At 33.8% G+C, this 19,216-nt stretch overlaps 1 protein-coding gene and 1 long non-coding RNA gene across 5 annotated transcripts in view; one reads left to right on the top strand and one right to left on the bottom strand.

The window, feature by feature from the left end:
- The window catches only part of FSTL5 (follistatin like 5), a 980,329-nt gene that overhangs the window by 767,882 nt on the left and 193,231 nt on the right, over positions 1-19,216 (bottom strand). The gene's annotated exons all lie outside the window — the stretch shown is intronic.
- On the top strand, positions 2,991-11,220 carry LOC103100910 (uncharacterized). The gene is made up of 4 exons (XR_468722.3): positions 2,991-3,352; positions 6,862-6,938; positions 10,209-10,279; positions 11,106-11,220. It is a non-coding gene; the product is annotated as an uncharacterized LOC103100910 (long non-coding RNA).

Genomic DNA, 19,216 nt, shown 5'->3' on the forward strand with positions numbered 1-19,216 from the left:
TGGTATAAGTAGGTCCTTTCCTCATTTTTTATTATCTCTTTGGGATACAGATCCAGTAGTGGACTGAGTGGATCAAAAAGTATGTGCAGTTTTATAGCCTTTTGAGTATAGTTCCAAATTCCCCTACAGAATGGTTGAATAAATTCACAACTCTACCAACAATGTATTTGTTTCCCAATTTTGCCACATCCCCTCCACCATTTACCACTTTCCTTTACTCCCATATTGACCAATCTGATAGGTGTGAGGTGGTACCTCAGCATTATATTTGTATTTCTCTAACCAAGAGTTATTTAGAATATTTTTTCATATGATTATTAATAGCTTAGATTTCTTCATTTGAAATTTGCTTGTTCTTCAGGAGGTTAGAGTCTTAAACTTCAGTCTTTCCTTGCTGAAATCCTTAGCCTTATTTCTGGGTTTCTGCAAGTTTTAGTTCTGAGAGCCACCTCACATCTGAGACTGACTTTTAGCCTCAGACATGGGTGTAGGCCTCTGGTCTCACTCTGGACTTTATCAGGTCAAGTATACAGCACATAGCAGCCTGTGTACCCTGGGGACTGCCCCTACCAGAGATGGGCTGGGGTGGGCAGTTCCTGGTCTGCCCCAACCTGGGCTGGGATTCTTGCCCTCTCTGTGTCCCTAACACAGACCCAGCTGCACAGCACTGACCTGGGCTGAAATTCTAGACCTCACTGCAAGTTTGCTAGGATGTTGGCTTGGGCCCATGTTCAGAACCTGTAACAGTAGATGTGAGGTATGGGGGGACTTACGGTTGCTCCTTCCTCCTTGCTGTACACACCTGCCTTCTCTGTTCCCCTTTTACCCCAGTGTCTCTGTATATTTGAAAATTTGTTACCCTAAAAAAGAACTACATTTCCCAGGAGCCCGCTTACTTCCTGTCTTCAAGAAGTATGTAAGGACTGGAAGTCAGTGTACTCCCGGGAAATGTAGTTCTTTATTAGGATAACAGATTTTCTATTATACACCTCAGATGTTTTCTGCTAAACTTTCAATTTATTCTCTTCATGAAGGTTCCTTCATTCTGTTTCTTTCTTGGTTCCTGCATTCCTATATTCATTTTGTGATGTAATGTTAAGATTGGTTGAAGAGGATTCTTATAGTAATTTTGAGCTTTTCTGCTTCTACTCTACCATCTTGACTCCAAAAGCAGACGTTGCACATTTTCTTTTAATAAGGGTTTTAATACTGAGATTTTTTGTATCTTTATTTTTGTTTACATAAAATAAAAACCATAGAAACATTAAAATGTTTACATGAAATAAAATGGTTTTAAAAACCATAGTCCAAAACGGGATCTTCATGACAAGAATGATAAGTATACTAAACTGAGTTTTAAATGGGTCCTAAGAGCAGGTGGGCATGTGATTTATTGGTAGTATTTTCTTCTGCTTTTTTTAATTACAAGGTAAGTACTAAATATAATCTTGGTTGGTTGGTTTACCCCAACTAATGACCCTGGTAATTTTCTTCTCATTTCTCCAGGTGCCTTAAATCTCTCATTTAGACACTCCTGAGCAAGCCTTTTCTATACCCCTAGATTTCTCCTTATTCTAAAATTACATTTTTTCTTTCTTTATCCCAATTTCCAGTCAAAATTTCAATTCTCTCATCTCAGATGATCTTGACTGTATTTGGAGGAAAAAATCAATAGAGGAAAGCTAATTTATTCTAATGTCCTAAATCAACTAAAAGGGTTCCTGATAATTTGCATGAATTTCTCATTGTTAAAATTTCATAGAGTTTAAGAAAGCAAAATTAGACAAAGAAAATAAAATCTGTGAGTGCACAGAATACAGGAGGGGAGGAGATAATTTGGGACAAAGGTATCCCCATGAAGAATCCACCTCAACTTATGAAACCCAGAATTCAGTTTACTTTACTTGTTCTTATTTTTCAGTGATTCTTCTCACTCTCTACTTTTTGATTTCCCATAAATTTCAGGCACTTTCATTGTAGAATTGTTATCAAGAACCCTAAGCAATTGGAAGGAAGAGAGAAATAAACATATGGTCCATCCACTCTTATGCAAATATTGCTCATTTGTGAACTGGTAACCCTTTGTGTTCATTTATCTCAAAAAACTTGGCTGATCAACATAGAGATCACAGCCCAAGACAAAACTGATAACAATCAAAGGAACAACCAAATCCTTGTGGTCATCTAAATCTTCTTAGAGTAAGATAATGCTTTTTTAAAAATTCCTTTTTGCCCATTTTGTTCCAAGCAAGAGATACTCAATAAATGTTTCTCTAAGATTATTTCGAGTAAATCTCATATCAGTTAAGTAGCTGACCAAAATGTTCAAACAAATTGATTGTATAGACAGTCCTAGGCATTGCAGTTAGAGGTAATGGAACTTGTTATTTCTTAACTGATTTCAATACTCTAAGTGACAGAATTTTAAATATAATTATTATGTTCAATGATAAAGAGAGCCCTGTATTCCTCCCTCTGTTTCATTTTAGAGATAAAATAACATTAAAAAAATAATTTATAAAGTAGTTCAGGAGAAAATGTCCAGAAAAAAATACTATCTATAAAAACTTATTTGATTACTTTCAAAGCTTAGGAAAATGTAAGAGGAGGCATCTACTTCTCTGATTTCTTTATGTTAAACTAATCTTGTATTATTACTCTTTCTCCTCAGGTAATTTTTTTAATAACTCCTTTTTAATCCAGCCTATACCTCCATCTTGTTCCAACTACTTTTTGAACCAAAGTCTCAGCTTCGCCAACAAGCATCCTTCAAATCAAGACTGTTGTTCAAATAACTTTACCTAGATAATAAACAGTGTCATTTAAATAGGTTTAATTGATATATGGATTGATGGGAGAAAAAAACCTTTACAATGACTATAATTGTCCATAGAAACTATCATAAAATCTCTGCAAACTATAAGGGAGTTTCTTATAGCAACCCTACAGGTGAGAATTGGAGCTGATGACCTTTGAACTACATTCCTATAGCAACAACCATATTGATGCTTTCATCACAATAGTATATCTTCATTGAATAACACAATACTTCCCTCTCAAAATACTTAGGCTAATTGCATATGAGCATGTTGAAGATAAGGATTAATACACTGAATGGTTAATTAACAAATGTTAAGTCCCAAAATAAACCAAATTAGATGCTTTTTAAAAATTTTCAAGGGCAAATAACAAATTATAGCCAATTTTGTGAATAAAATTCCCCTCAACAAAATGCTATATTTTGAATTTATTTTCCCAGAAGAATAGTGACAGCTCCATCACTTAAGCTATTTAGTACTATTTGGATATTTTTCTACTTGAAGGAACAAATTTTGTCTTCAGGGAAGAGTGGGTAAGATGACTTTATAAATCATTTCTGTCCACAGTGTCTATGGTGCTATGATCTAAAAGAAGTTGCCTGAGGCTCTGGTAGGGCTTGTAAATTCTGGTTTCATTCCTTATTTGTTTGATTTCTTTGAAGCCAGTTTACTTATCTTATTTTCAGATACACAATTTTCCTCCATAAAATGTAGATAATTCTCCAATCTTTGAACATATTCTGAGTGATTATTAACTGGACCAGGCTATAGCCATACTGTTGAATCTGATAAATCCCAAGATTTCAAATGACTAAAAATTATTCCTCCTTAAGGCATAGTGCATTCATAAATAGATCTTCTGAGAGTAGCACAATAACAGGGCTCATAGTCAATGCTATGAAAACAAAACAAATAAGTCATCAAAAAATCTGAATACTACTTGAATAATTTTGACTAAAATGTTACTTTTGCCATGAAATATTTAAAAACAATGGTTAAACAAAATACAATTTAAGGTAAAATCAGTCCTTGAAATATTAAAAGTCATTTAATAAAATGAATATAGTATCTACCAGGAGTCAAGTGATAAGCATTCTAGTCACACTTTTACCTGACTATGCTACTAACTCAGGGAAAATTATGTAAACTACCTGGACCTCAGTTACCCTATATATATAAAAGGAGGAAGATTGATCTATCTGATACCTGTGAAAATTTAGGCAAGCTATTTAAACAATTTAGAAGTCAATTCACTATAAAGCATAAAGAGAGGGTGTTAGATTAGAAGGTGAAAGTCCCTTCTAACTCTGGAACTTTTAGGTATGCTTTTATTCCAGAAATTTTATCATTCTATGAAATTGATTTAGTATATATGACTTTATATTGATAAAATAATAAGCTAAATTTTAAATAATTTATATTTGTATGTAGTAAGTCTCTTTATAATTAACTACTCTAAAGCATTTCTTAATGTCAAAATATTAGCATATATGCCCAAAGCAGATTCTAAAAATAATGATTAATTGATACCAAAAGACCCCTTATGGGAAATTTATAAAAAAATATTTGTATCCATTCCATTTTAAAGTTATGACATGTCCTTCATTCGATTTATTCATCAATTTTATCTTAACTCTAAATTTTCATTAATCTTAATGAAAGAAATCAATATAATAGATTAGTATATAGTATCTTAAGGAAAATGAAAAACCAAATATCTCTCAGATTTCATTGCTCAATTAATGTGAACACTATCAAAGTCATTTCTAATCAAAAGCTAGATTTTTTTCAAAAGCTAAATTTTCTCTCATTTCTTCATGTGCAACCTCTCATTTGTGTAATAATTTTCATAAAATTTTGAAGACAAGATGTTAGCATCTCAAAATATTGAAGATCAGAGCCAATTTTGATGAACTGAGCTGACATGTCAGTATTTTTTGCTTTGGTTCTATAAGTAGAAGTCATGTTGAAATATGATTTTTTGGCAAGGGCAGGCCCATGGCTCTATTCCTTCCCATTTATGCCTGGCTCAAAATTAGGATTCATATTGCAAAGCAGGTGTCAATAATGTTGAAAATATACTTTAAAATTTGAAGATAAAATATTCTCCTACCTCAATATGCTGATTTTAAAATTGTTTAAATAATATTGTCTTTAAAATAACTTTAAAGGGGAGTTTTTGTCTATGAGTTTTTGTTTCTTGCCATTTGTGAAATGAAATAGAAAAGGTTATGTATATATGAAAGGCTAAGCATATACATGTATATATGCTTAATCCTTAATAGAAAATGACTGTCTTTGCTATGGTGACTTCTTTCTAAAATAACCTTTATGATGTAAACAAAATTGAAAGCCTCTTATTAGGAAGCTATATGCTATCCCACTATACAGAAACCATCAGAATGGTGAAGGACATTTGAGGGGATAAATTAAAATGGAAAATAAATCCATTGTACAAGTAAAGGAAAGCATGAGGTAAAAGAGAGCAAAATGGACTGGAAAGTACATTCTGAAATTGAAAAAAGAGCAAAACTATTAAATAAGAAAATGGAAAAATAACTGAAAATGAATCAAAGGGTTTTTTTGTTTGTTTGTTTGGATTTAGTCCCTTTATCCAAAAGGAACTGAAGCTGAATCACCATGTTGATTAAGTAATCTTATTTCAACAAGCTAATAACCTAAAATTAGTTATTAAGAAGCCATTAGGTTCTAGCTACTAAGTGCTAGAGATAAAAGAAAAGACAAAAATTATCCCTGCTTCCAAGGAGCATAAACTCTAAGGAAAGGGAAAAAAGCTAAAACACAAAACAACCCCCCCCCCAAAAAAAAAACCACAAACTACTTTCACTATTCTGGTATTATAACTCTTACAGCAATTTTTCATGAAACGATCACAGTCTGAAACGCAAGAAATCCCCAAAGAAATATACATTGTCCTTCCATAAGTATAAGATTTAAACAGTATCTTTCATTATATTGAATAGATCATCCACAAATGAATTATAGGAAAACATAGGTAAAATCTAATTCTAATGGAGGAAATCTGCATACAATTAAAGTCCCATATACATCAGAAGTAATATAGAGTAGTGAATATAAAGTCAACCTTTAAGCTAGTACTCTCCTTGTTCAAGATAGAGTATGAAACATTCTGGCTAATAGTTGAATAAAGTCATTTAATTTTTCTATGCTCCAAGCAAATCTCTGAGTAAAACTTGCAAAGCAATTTGTTATTTGAATTAGCAGGATATAGTTTTTAATTGGGGTTCCCTCCATACACCAATGAAATCACAGGTTGAAAGAAGGGTAAAACCATAACATGTTGAGTCTTAAAAAGTATATAAACATGTTGGTGAACCTATGGCACGGGTGCTGGAGTGTGCTGGAGGGGGCTGCTTCTTCCCCCCTCTCTCCATGTGCCTGAGGACATTTTCTCCATCACCCACCCCTCTGCTCAGCATTGCAATGAGAGCTCTTTCTCCCTCTCCTGTCTGAGGTAAGGTGGGGGAAGGGTGCTCACAAGGGGCATGAGGATTGCAGTTTGGATACTTGGTCTCAGAGGTCTCTATAAGGTTCACCATCATTAGCATATAATGTATAACAATAGATGATAACTTTCTTGAAAATACTATCATGATAGAACTTTCTAGGAAAAAAACACTCCATTTACTTTGATTTGGTCTGAATTTTATGCTTCACTTAGAAAACACATACATAGAATTAAGTCCAACATAATTCCATATACAGGTAAAAATATTACCCCTGAGTCAAGAAAACAAGATCTCCAAACAGGACTTCCATAATAGTGGTATGTTCTCCATCACAGAAGCTATTCTAATCTAAACAAAGAATAATTGAACACTATTTTAGAGAGAGACATTTATTTAACAAAATGTCTAACAGTGGTTGTGTATTCTTCAATTATTGTCTCAGAATAATAGTTGAATTAGACATGACAATTGAGTTTGGTCTGCCTCTGGTTTATCTAGATGTCAATAATAATATGAAAATGTCTTTGTTTTGTGGTTGGTTTTTACATTAGCTCAGAGGAAAGGCAATGAATAAGAAGAGAGTAAGTTCTTGGCCCTAAGTACCACCTATAATGCGGAAGAAATTAAGGTAATCATTAAAAACTATTTTGTCAAAATATATGGCAATAAATATGACAATCTGGGTAAAATAGATGAATATTTACAAAAATATAAATTTCCTAGTTTAACAAAGGAAGAAATAGAATTCTTAAATAATCCCAGGTCAGAAAAAGAAATTGAACAAGCTATCAAAAAACTTAAGAAAAATTTCCCAGGGCCAGATGTATTCATGTGTGAATTTTATCAAACGTTTAAAGAAAAACTAATCCCAATATTATACAAGCTATCTGACAAAATAAGCAAAGAAGGAATTTACCAAATTCCTTTTTGTGACACAGATATGGTACTAATGCCAAAGCAGAAAAAAAAAAGCAGAAAAGAAACTAGAGACCAATCTCCTTAATGAACATAGATGGAAAAATCTTAAATAGAATAGTAGCAAAAAGCTTCTAGCAAGTGATCACAAAAATTATCCACTATGATCAGGTGGGATTTATACCAGGATGGCAAGAATGGTTTAACATTAGGAAAAATATCCATATAATAGCCAATATAAATAACCAAACCAATAAAAATCATAATTATCTCAATAGATACCAAAAAAACCTTTGACAAAATAGAACACTCTTTCCTATTGAAAACACTAGAAAGTATAGGAATGGAAGGGCCTTTCCTAAAAATAATAAACAGTATATACCTAAAAGCATCAGGAAGTACCATCTACAATGGGAATAAATTAGAAGCATTCACAATAAGATCAAGAGTGAAACAAAGATGCCCATTATCACCTCTATTATTTAACATTGTACTAGAAACACTAGCAGTAGCAATTAGAGAAGAAAAGGAAATTGAAAGTATTAAAATTGGCATTGAGGAGACCAAGCTGTCACTCTTTGCAGATGAAATGATGTCCTACTTCAAGAACCCTAGACCATCAACTAAAAAGCTAGTGGAAATAATCAACAACTTTAGCAAAGTTGCAGGATACAAACTAAATTCACATAAATCATCCACATTTCTATATATTTCCAACACAATTCAGCAAGAATTAGAAAAATAAATTCCATTTAAAATCACCCTAGACAATATAAAATATTTAGGAATCTATTTGCCAAGAAAACATAGCAGTCATATGAACACAACAACAAAACACTTTCCACAAAATTATTACTAGATCTAAATATTTGGAAAAAAAATTAATTGCTCCTGGGTAGGACAAAGTAACATAATAAAAATGACAATCCTACCCAAATTAATTCATTTACTCAGTGCCATATCTTTAAACTACCAAGAAACTTTTTCTACTGAATTACAACAAATTATAGCAAAGTTCATTTAGAAGAAGAAAAGATAAAAAAGAAAACATCAAGGGAAATAATAGGAAAAATGGGAATGATGGTGGCTTAGCAATACCAGATCTTAAACTGTACTATAAAGCAGTGGTCATCAAAAAGGTAAAATACTGGCTAAAAGACAGAATGGAGGATCAGTGGAATAGATTTGGGGTAAATGACCTTAGCAAGATAGTATATGAGAAACCCAAAGATCCCTGCTATTTGGACAAAAACCCTCTGCTTGACAAAAACTGCTGGGAAAATTGGAAAACAGTATGAGAGAGATTAGGTCTAGATTAACATCTCACAGCCAATACCAAGAAAAATTCAGAATGAGTAAATGACTTAAATATAAAGAAGGAACGTATAAGTAAATTAGGTGAAAATAGAATAGCATACCTGTCAGATATATGGGAAAAGAAAGAATTTAGGACTATGAAAGAAATAGAGAATATTATAAAATATAAAGTGAATTATTTTGATTACATTAAATTATTTTTTTTGGTACAAACAAAGCCAATGCAGCAAAAATCAGAAGGGAAGCAACAAACTGGGGAAAAAATCTTCATAACAAAAACCTCTGACAAAGGGCTAATTTCTCAAATTTATAAGGAACTATATCAATTGTAAAATAAAACAAGCCATTACCCAGTTGATAAATGGGCAAGGTTTATGAATAGGCAATTTTCAGTTAAAGATGTCAAATATATCAATAAGCACATGAAAAAGTATTCTAAATCTTTTGTAGTTAGAGAAATGTAAATCAAAACAACTTTGAGGTATCATCTCACACCCAGCAGTTTGACTAATATGACAGCAAAAGGAAAGTAATAAATGTTGGAGGGGATGTAGCAAAATTGGGACACTAATGCATTGCTGGTAGAGTTGTGAATTGATCCAACCATTCTGGAAGGCAATTTGGAATTATACCCAAAGGGCTTTAAATAACTGCCTGCCCTTTGATCTAGCTATACCGCTACTGGGTTTATACCCCAAAGAGATAATTAGGAAAAATATGTGTACAAAAATATTCATAGCTACTCGCTTTGTGGTGGCAAAATATTTGGAAAATGAGGGGGTCTTGATGAATTGGGGAATGGTTGAACACATTGGGGAATCATTTGATATTAGAATACTATTGTGCTCAAAGGAATAATGAACTAGAGGAGTTCCATGTGACCTGGAATGACCTTCAGGAATTAATTCAGAGAGAAAGGAATAAGTCCAGGAGAATGTTATACACAGAGACTGATATACTGTGGCACAAGGGAACATAATGGACTTCTCCACTAGCAGCAATGCAATGATCTGGGATAATTTTGAGTGACTTAAGAGAAAGAATGCTATCCACATGCAGGGAAAGAATTGTGGGAATAGAAACACAGAAGTCATTTCCTTGATCTCATGGTTTGATGGGGATATAATCAGGGATGTAGACTCTAAATGATCACTTTATTGCAAATATTAATAATATGCAAATAGGTCTTGAACAATGATACTTGTAAAACTCAGTTGAATTGCACATTGGCTACAGGAGGGGGGAGGGTTTAGGGGAGGGAAAAACATGAATCATGTAACCATGGAAAATTATTCTAAATTAAATTTTTTTTTAAAATTTAAAAAAAGAGAAAGTAGGAGAAAGAAAAAAATGAGAGAGCCAGAGATAAAGGCAACTGGGAAAAATAGAATTGAAAAAAAATGGAAGATAGAACAAAAAAATATAAGAAAGGAGAGAGACAGAGACAGAGACGGATAGACAAAGAGACAAAAGATACAAACAGTGTAAAGAGGGAAGAATGAGAGAAGAAAAGAAAGGGTAAAAGAAAGGCATATTGGCATATAAATCTAAGTTTTGTTTAACAGGGACATGAAACTGTTTAGGTCACCTCAGAAACATTTTTAATATAGACTAAATAATTATGATTTCACTTGAGTACTAACACATATTATTGTTCTTCCAATAGGACATACAAATAAAGAATAAAAGAAAAAACTTATCAGGAGATATGTGACACGTGCAAATGGATGGAAATAGGTATTTTATTTTTTCTGTATCTTTCTTTCTTTATTCTAATTAAACCATGGGAACTTCAATAATGTTATAGATAAATACTCACAGAATTCTCACTGGCTCTCTTATCCAGACTTCAATACTATCATTATATATATATATATATATATATATATATATGTATATATATATATATAGTTTTATACAGTTTTATATATCTACTAAAGTATTCATAAGAGAAACAAAAATCTGACATTTATGGCCATCCTAACCAACACTTAGAGAATGATAAACTATTTACATCTTTGTGCTCTAAATATTTTAATATATTTAAATTTACTTGTTTAAAAGAATTTATTTTTAAAACCCTGCCTTTCCTTATATTCATTCTTTCAGTAATTGAGAAAATTACCTAAACATGTTAATTTCACTTCCCTTCAAAATAAATGATGTGAAAATTACTAAGATTGAAAGGTACTTGAAAAGGGAAATAGAAAGTGGTCTCACACTGAGAGAAATGTTTTAGGAACAAGAAAAAGAATCATATTTCTCTGAAATTTCCCTTGAGCACACCTGCTCAGAAACAAATGTTTGGAATCAGTGGAAAATACCATCACAATGGGTGACCCTTTGCATTGAAAGAAAAGTGCCAGGTAAAGAATTAAAATCTCTTAGAAAAGAGTATATGATGCATAAGAATCAGGATGCAAAATGGGAAATACAAAGTACAAAGCCAGCATTTTGATCAGCATGTTTCATCTGCTTTGGCGTAGAAGAGTATTTTCAACAATCTAATCAAAGTTTGCTGTAAATTTTAATCAAGTTTAATTTTAATTTTCTCTCTTTTCAGAAAGACAAGGTGCTTCATGGAATCACAATGCCACAAAGATTTCTAAAAGTGCAAGCGTTACATAACATTAAGGTTGCTATGGAAATTGGGTGAATTAAAGTCCTTTTAGAGGAATAACTGCAATTTACAAGTAGGTACTTATTTTAGGTAAAACTTCTTTACAGCTCTTTTTAAACTTTTGTCTATTCATAAAACAATCTTTTTAAAAAAATTTTGTCATCTCACTTCACTTCACTTTATTCCAGATTCTTTTTTAAAGCATTATGCACTCCTGAAAATGATGCACACTGTGGTAGAGAATTAACAAATTTTCACTTTGTTCAGCTTTAAGTATACAAATATACTGCTTCTACTATATTTATTTATACATATATAAGCCTATAGATACATTTATAAACATAATTGCACATATATTTATATATACACCTAAATGTAGATAAATACATATATGTATATTTTAATATCCAAGTATCTCACTTCCTATTCTTTTCAATAAGTTCTTAAATATAAATATATAAGTAAATGTTTGCTCTAATTTTTATACATCTGCTTAGTTTCTATTTTTCGCATCACTCCCTCCATTGTATGTTTGTGAGCGACTCTGTGTATAGACTTAATTAAATGGGAAAAGAAAGAAAAAGAAAGGAAGTAATACACACACAGGTATGTAATTATGTATATTTGTAAGAGTAAATCCCATTAGATATATAGATCCTTTTGGAAGTAAATAAAGCATTCCATAAATTGGAAGTGGTCTAAGGCTTTGAATATCTCATCTGCACCTGAAAGGCGAATAAATAAAATATACTTGCCCTAATACACTTATTTGTGTGAATTTCAAAATTACACCACCCTATTCAGACCATTCTTTAGAAGATCAGATTTGGCTATTTCCTGATCAATAACAATAGAGATACTTGGAATAAGAGAATCAGGTCTTGGAAACTACATTCTCCACCCTACTCATTGTAACAAGATTAGGAAGGGATACAACAAACTCAAGATTTAATTATTTGAGAATATGGCCTTCAACAGACATGTGCAAAAAGGACAGACCTCTGGGCGGTCCTGGGTTAAGCTAGAGCCACCATTGGCACATGTGAGACACAGGAAGTGATGTAGAGAACAGCCTCTGGAGTTCTCAGGACTTCCTGGGAAGAGAGCAAGAGTCAGTTGGAGGCTGGTGCTTGGAGTTGGAGGAGCCTGTGGACTGCTTTTCTTCAGATTGGTCACTTGAATCATAGGGACTGATCTTTTTCCTTGCCTTGGCTATCCATAAAGTCTGCTTTGGATCAGCCTGAGCAGAGTGAGTATTTAAAACCTCTTTCCTTCTCTCCCCTTTCCTTCTCTCTCTCTCTCTCTCTCTCTCTCTCTCTCTCTCTCTCTCTCTCTCTCTCTCTCTCTCTCTCTCTGTGTCTCTCTCTCTAATACTTTCTTCCTCCTGTTTGTAATTAAAATAGCATAAAAATTGGCAGCTGACTTGAGTGTTTCATTTAGGAATTACATAGTTGAATTCCTTGGCGACCTTAAATTAATATATATATATATCTATATATCTATATCAGTCTTTTAAAGTGATTTCAATATCATATTTGTCCAAAGCCACTTGTCTGCCTATGGACCACTACAGGAGTCTGGGAAATGTAGCTAGCTGGTCCAAATAAGTAAGGGTGGAGTCTCCCTCCTACTTAGGAATTCCACTAAGGGAATTGAGAAAGAAAATAGACTAAACTTCTCTCACCTCCTTTTAGACCAAACCTCAGAGTTTAGATTCTTGAGGAAGGAGAAGCTTCTTCTAATCCCATTCCCTTCTAATCCCATTCCCTTGAGAAAAAGGATAAGTAGCACCCTTGCCAAATAGAACCTTGTAGAGACCCCCCCCCCCCCATAAAGGGCAAAATAAATAAAATCCTGCTAAGCCAGAGTGGACTGCAGCTATCCATGAAGGAGTCAAAAGAGGATCCTCACAGATCAAGCTACTGAGTTGAGACACCTGGTATATGAAAATGCCAGCAGATTCATAATCTGCCCAGCACAGCAGCAATGCCCCAATATCCTGCTCAACTCTGCCTAGGAAGTAGATTGATCCATTTAGTAGTGATCGAAGTGCTTCTTGTGAAAAGCTAGGAGATTCTTTTTTTTTTTTAATTTTATTTAGTCAATTTAGAACATTATTCCTTGATTACAAGAATCACATTATTTCCCTCCCGCCTCTCACCCCACCCTTACCATAGCCAACATGCAATTCCACTGGGTTTTACTTGTGTCCTTGATCAGAACCATTTCCATGTTGTTGGTGTTTGCACTAGGGTATTCATTTAGAATCTATATCCCCAGCCATATCCCCCCCTTGACCCATGTAATCAAGCAGTTTTTTTTTCTTCGGTGTTTTTACTCCCACAGTTTTCCTCTGAATGTGGATGGTGTTCTTTCTCATAAATCCCTCCGGGTTGTTCATGATCACTGCATTGCCACTAATGGAGAAATCCATTACATGGGTTAGGAGATTCTTGATGAAGGTCTGAATCCAAACCCAGTGCCAGAATCACTATGATGTGTTGATTCACATTATTCAGAGGATAAAAACATTTAATGTTAATTAAAATGTTTTCCTATTGTAGGCCATCAAATTCATTACCCAAAGGGTGAAATGCTAGAAAGATCCATTTAAAATTTTCCTTGTAGGAATTTAGGCCATTTAATGCTTAATATAGTACCTTACATGTAATAGTGTGACTTAGATGATCATTCTGTATTGTGATGGCTTTCAAGGTGAAGATTTCAATTTAAAGGACTTAACTTTATTCAAGATGCTAATGGAAAAAGTAGTGCACTATGAGTTTTCTTTTTTCCTTTTTTAGCATGCAAAAAAAAGATTTGACTTCATGGTTGACTTGAACAAAAAAGAAACAAACACACTTGACTGACATAAGCTTCTAGATGCTTTCTAAAAGAATGCTTAATAATTAGTCACTTTTAAACCACTGATTAAGAATAGATTGGAGCATTCTTAGCACTACTCATTAGAAACCTGTACTTTAAGAATAATTGAAACAGACAGCTAGGTCCACCTTTTATGGTAATGTGACATACTGCCTCGTTAATCTGACCCATGGAAATGAATAAAACACTTAGGATAGCCCCTACCATAATTGTTGATGGCAGGCATTTTAAGTGACTTTAATTTTCTCTTCAGTTTAATATCTGCTCTCAGTTATGATGTAAAGGCTAACAGGATATGGCATCTTAAATATCATTCTTCTGTCTTAGAGTGGCAGCAAAGAGAGTTGTTGGAGGAAATGAGAGAGCCTAAAGTAGTTAACAGGTAATGTGATGCATGAACCCTACAAGAACATGGTTGGATTATGCATTGTTTCCTCAGACATTTGCATTGGGTAAAGAACTGTAATTATGGAGAATACAACCCCCCACCAAAAAAACACTCATTGGACTCATATTTCAAGGTTACATAAGATCTGATTGCTCTCAAAATTACCAGGCAGAGATTTAAGAGAAAATAATACATTCTTAATAGAGAGTTAATGGCATTTAAAAGCATGGAAGGTACTAGGTGTTATAAAAGGACAAAAAAAGAAAATTGTTACATGTATTGAAAACATATAGAGAGAGCTTTAATTCCTCTCCATATGTGTTTGTGTATGCAAATAAATGTTCATGCCTAAAGATGTGGACATTTGTCTTTGTTTTATTTTGCATATTAAAATGTCATGACATGTTGTCATTTTGGATAATCATCCTGCATGTCAGGTATTGGGTCATAAAATTTTTGGAAATTGGAAAAGTGTTTTCCAAAGTTCCCCCAAAGGAAATATAGCCACATTTATATTACCAGAGTTTCCCACAAACCTATAAGAGTTGAGATAGCAGTGTGAGTGGCTGTTGAAGGCATGTCAGATAGCTGATCTGTGCTTTTTTGACATTGGGTTCTTTCATGTAAGAAGTTACAGTAAGTGACTTTTATGAAGCTTACCTACTGAATTTCAGGATACAAAAGATGTATCAGCTTGAACGAGATACTGACTTCAGTTTGGAATAATGCAACCCAGATTCTCTTAATTCTCTCAAGCCTTGACAAGTCTGTAATGTTCTAAATTTTCCAGAGAAAATTAGAGTAGCTTCCTGAAAAGCAGGAAGGAATAAAAAGTGGAATAAAGACAATTCTCCATCTCCAATGAAAATGTATACATGGTGTACACAGTGTGGGTATATCATGACATATGTTTGTGTCCACAGTAGTGAATGGGCATTGGGGAATGACAGCAGTAAATCTGAGGAATCAGTAGGATACCTTAATGTTGAAGGGTTTCAATATCCTACCAAGTAAGAACAGCCAGAGGAAACTTGTTGTTATCTGACAAACAAGAAGCTTTGGGGAGACATGATGACTATCCCCAAGTAGTTGAAGAACTCCAACTTGGAACAAGCATTAGACTTGTTATACTTGGCTTCAAATAGAAAAATGAGGAGCAACATGAAGTTTTATTTTTTTTCCTTTGTTTACTTTTTTAATTTAAGTTAATTTATTTAGTCAATTTAGAACATTATTCCTTGGTTACAAGAATTATATTATTTCCCTCCCTCCCCTCCCTCCACCCTTCCCACAACATGAAGCTTTAAAGAAAAGTGTTTTTGTTTAACATAAGGAAACATTCTCCCAATCTTTATGCTATCCCAAAGTTACTAAGAAGGAATTATTATCCTTTCCTAGAAGTCTTTTAGGGAAGGTTGAGTGGTTTTTAGGTATGTTTTATAAAATTTGTAATAAGATAGGTCCTGTCAAGGAATAGATTACACTTAATGTTTTTTTTTATTGTAATCTGTATTTTTTATTTTATTTTATTTATTTTTAAATATTTCCATGGTTGCATGATTTATGTTATTTCTCTCCCTTCTTCCCTTCCCCTTTCCAGAGCTAACAAGCAATTCCACTGGTTTATACATGTATTTTCACTTGATGCCTATTTCCATATTATTCATTTTTATGACAATCTTTTAAAACCAAAACCCCAAAGCATATACCCATGTAAACAGGTGATAAATTATGTTTTTTTTCTGTTTTTTTTTTTCTATTCCCTTAGTTCTTTCTCTAAATATGAAAAGCATTCTTCCCTTGGGCTTATCCTTGATCATTGCATTGCTATTAATAGCAATCTATTACTACATTTGATCATGCTACAATGTTTCAGTTTCTGTGTACAATGTTCTTCTGGTTCTGCTCATGGTATTCTGCATCAGTTCATGGAGGTCTTTCTAGTTCATATAAAAATCAAGCAGTTCATCATTCCTTATAGCATCGCCATCATATATCACAATTTGTTCAGCCATTCCCCACTTGAGGAACAACCCCTCATTTTCCAATTATTTGCCACCACAAAGAAAATAGCTATGAATAATTTTGTACAAACATTTTTATTGTCTCTCTAGGGTATACCCTTAATGTTTTTTAAATAATTTCCAGTTCCATAATTCTATGATGCTGGTGGCCCTTTGAAATAATTGGATTTACTTTATAAAGTAGGAAGAAGATCAAGGGCTTAGACCATATGAACAGGCATGGATAGAGGGACAAGTCAGCATGCACTGAGATTCCTGCAAGATCTTTATGTATAGCATGGTATTGCATGAAGAAAATTTATATAATCCATAGGACTAGAGTCAAGAAAAATCATTGGTATATTTGAACAGTTCTGATTCTTCTCATCTACCAATTTTGCAGTGGAGATAGTTAAGGGAAAATAATGCAATGGCAAATGAGATAGGAGCAAGAGAGTGGGAGGAAGGAGGGGATGGAGAGAGGAAGGAAGAAAGAAAGGAAGGAAGAAAAGAAGGAAGGAAGGAAGGAAGGAAGGAAGGAAGGAAGGAAGGAAGGAAGGAAGAAAAGAAGGAAGGAAGAAAAGAAGGAAGGAAGGAAGTAAAAATAAGGGAGGGAGAGAGGAAAAGGAAGGGAGGGAAGGAGAGGAGAGAGCAAGAAAGAGGGGAGGAAGGAAGGCAGAGGAGGGAGGGAGGAGAGAAGGAAGAGAATGAAGGAAGGAGAGGAAGAGAGAAGGAAAGGAGGAAAGGAAGGAAACAAATTGTTTATTAAGTACCTACTATGTGCCAGGTTTTGAGCTAAGCACTTTGCTACTTATATCTCATTTGATCCTCAAAATAATCTTTTCAAGTAGGTGCTTTTATTATTTCCACTTTACAGTTCAGGAAACTGAGGCAAATAGAGGTTCACGTAGCTAGTTAAGTTGAAGCATAGATTTGAACTCAAATCTTCCTCACTACAGATCCAGTGGTCTAGATGTTGTGACATCTAACTGCCTAGCAATAGAATTATGAGAGAGAAAGTCCTGCCCTTGTGCCCTGCCAGTTGTGGTGAAATAAACCCTATACTTGGATTCAGTGGGCTTCAGTTAAATTACATTTTACTTAGTTACTACCTCTATTAATGTGGGAAATTTAGTTAAGCTCTCTGAGCCTTTATTCCTTTAAAAATGAGGGGATAAATGTCAAATGTTGGTGGGGATGTGGAACAATGACACTAACAAATTCTTGGCAAAACTGCAAACTGATCCAACCATTTTGGAAAGCCATTTGGAATTATGCCCTAAGAGTTAAAAACCGTGTGTACCCTTGGACTCAGCAATGGATTTGTTTCCAAAAGAGATTAAGAAAAAAGGAAAAGAGCCTATATGTTCCAAGATATTTATAGCAGCTCTCTTTGTGGAAGCAAAGAACTGGAAATTGAGGGGATGAGCAACAACTGGGGAAGAACTGGATAAATTATGATGGAATATTACTGAACTGTAATAAATAACAAGCATGTTATTTTAAAAAACCTTGGAAAGATCTACATGAAGTAATGAAGAGGGAAATAAGTAGAATCAAGAAAATGCTATATACATATTTACACACATATATGTTTATGTATAAATATATATATATATATATATATATATATAATTACAGAGTTAATATTTAAAGAACAATTTGTGAATGTCTACCTCCATGGAATGAACTAAAAAATAGAAACATGAAAAACAGTCTATAATACAAAACTTTTGTCAAGTGATACCTTGTATGGTTCAGGGAGCAGTAGGAGAGGCTGAGATATCTGGGAATAATTTCTATTAAATACATAATTTTGAAAAATGTGGATGGCTAGAAAATCTTCAAGATCTTGATATCAGTCTTTTAAAAAAATGTTTCTATGATATCCTAAATTTAATCAACTTCAATCAACAAGCATTTTTTTTAAACCCTTACCTTCCATCTTGGAGTCAATACTGTGTATTGGCTCCAAGACAGAAGAGTGGTAAGGGCTAGGCAATGGGGGTCAAGTGACTTGCCCAGTGTCACACAGCTGGGAAGTGTCTGAGGCCAGATTTGAACCTAGGACCTCCCATCTCCAGGCCTGGCTCTCAATTTACTGAGCTACCCAGCTGCCCCCAAAAAGCATTTTTAAGTATGTATAGACTTTGTTGTGGCTCTTGAGGATAGAGAGACAAAAAAACTAAGTATTTCCTACTCTCAATCTTAGAATCAAGATTTGAGTTACCAAATTATTCTTCTTGTGGTAGTAGATTCCTAAATTAAGATGCCAGAAAACATGTTCCTGACATCCAAGTGATCTAGATGATACTCTTTGTTTCTCAGGGAGACATTTAACTACTAATAGTGGCTCTAGTTTCTCACCTAGAAATGGGATATATCATTCACTGAATCTAAGGCAATGGATAGTCTTAGAATTCACCAGAGGCAACCAGACCACTGAAAAGTCTTTCCAGGAAGTATACACTTAGAGACCATGATCAGATACAGCAGTTTTTAACCAATACAGCTAAATACTAATCAGAGGAATCGGACAGTATTTCCCTCTTTCAATTTTCTTACTAGCAGCTATAATTTTAATAGCTAATAAGGTATATTCAAACTAGTTTAACTCTGAGCAGTGGATTTTGACTGATTGGGTATATGCTAAAATATTTGATTAGCACATATAAACCCTTCCAGGAAAAACTTCAATTATCAGAAGGAAACAGCTATATCTGAAAGAGAAGACCATAACCTAACTCTCACCTCAAACCTAACCCAGAAGAATCCAG

The sequence above is a fragment of the Monodelphis domestica genome, chromosome 6 (assembly GCF_027887165.1).
Source record: "Monodelphis domestica isolate mMonDom1 chromosome 6, mMonDom1.pri, whole genome shotgun sequence".
Lineage (NCBI taxonomy): Eukaryota > Metazoa > Chordata > Mammalia > Didelphimorphia > Didelphidae > Monodelphis > Monodelphis domestica.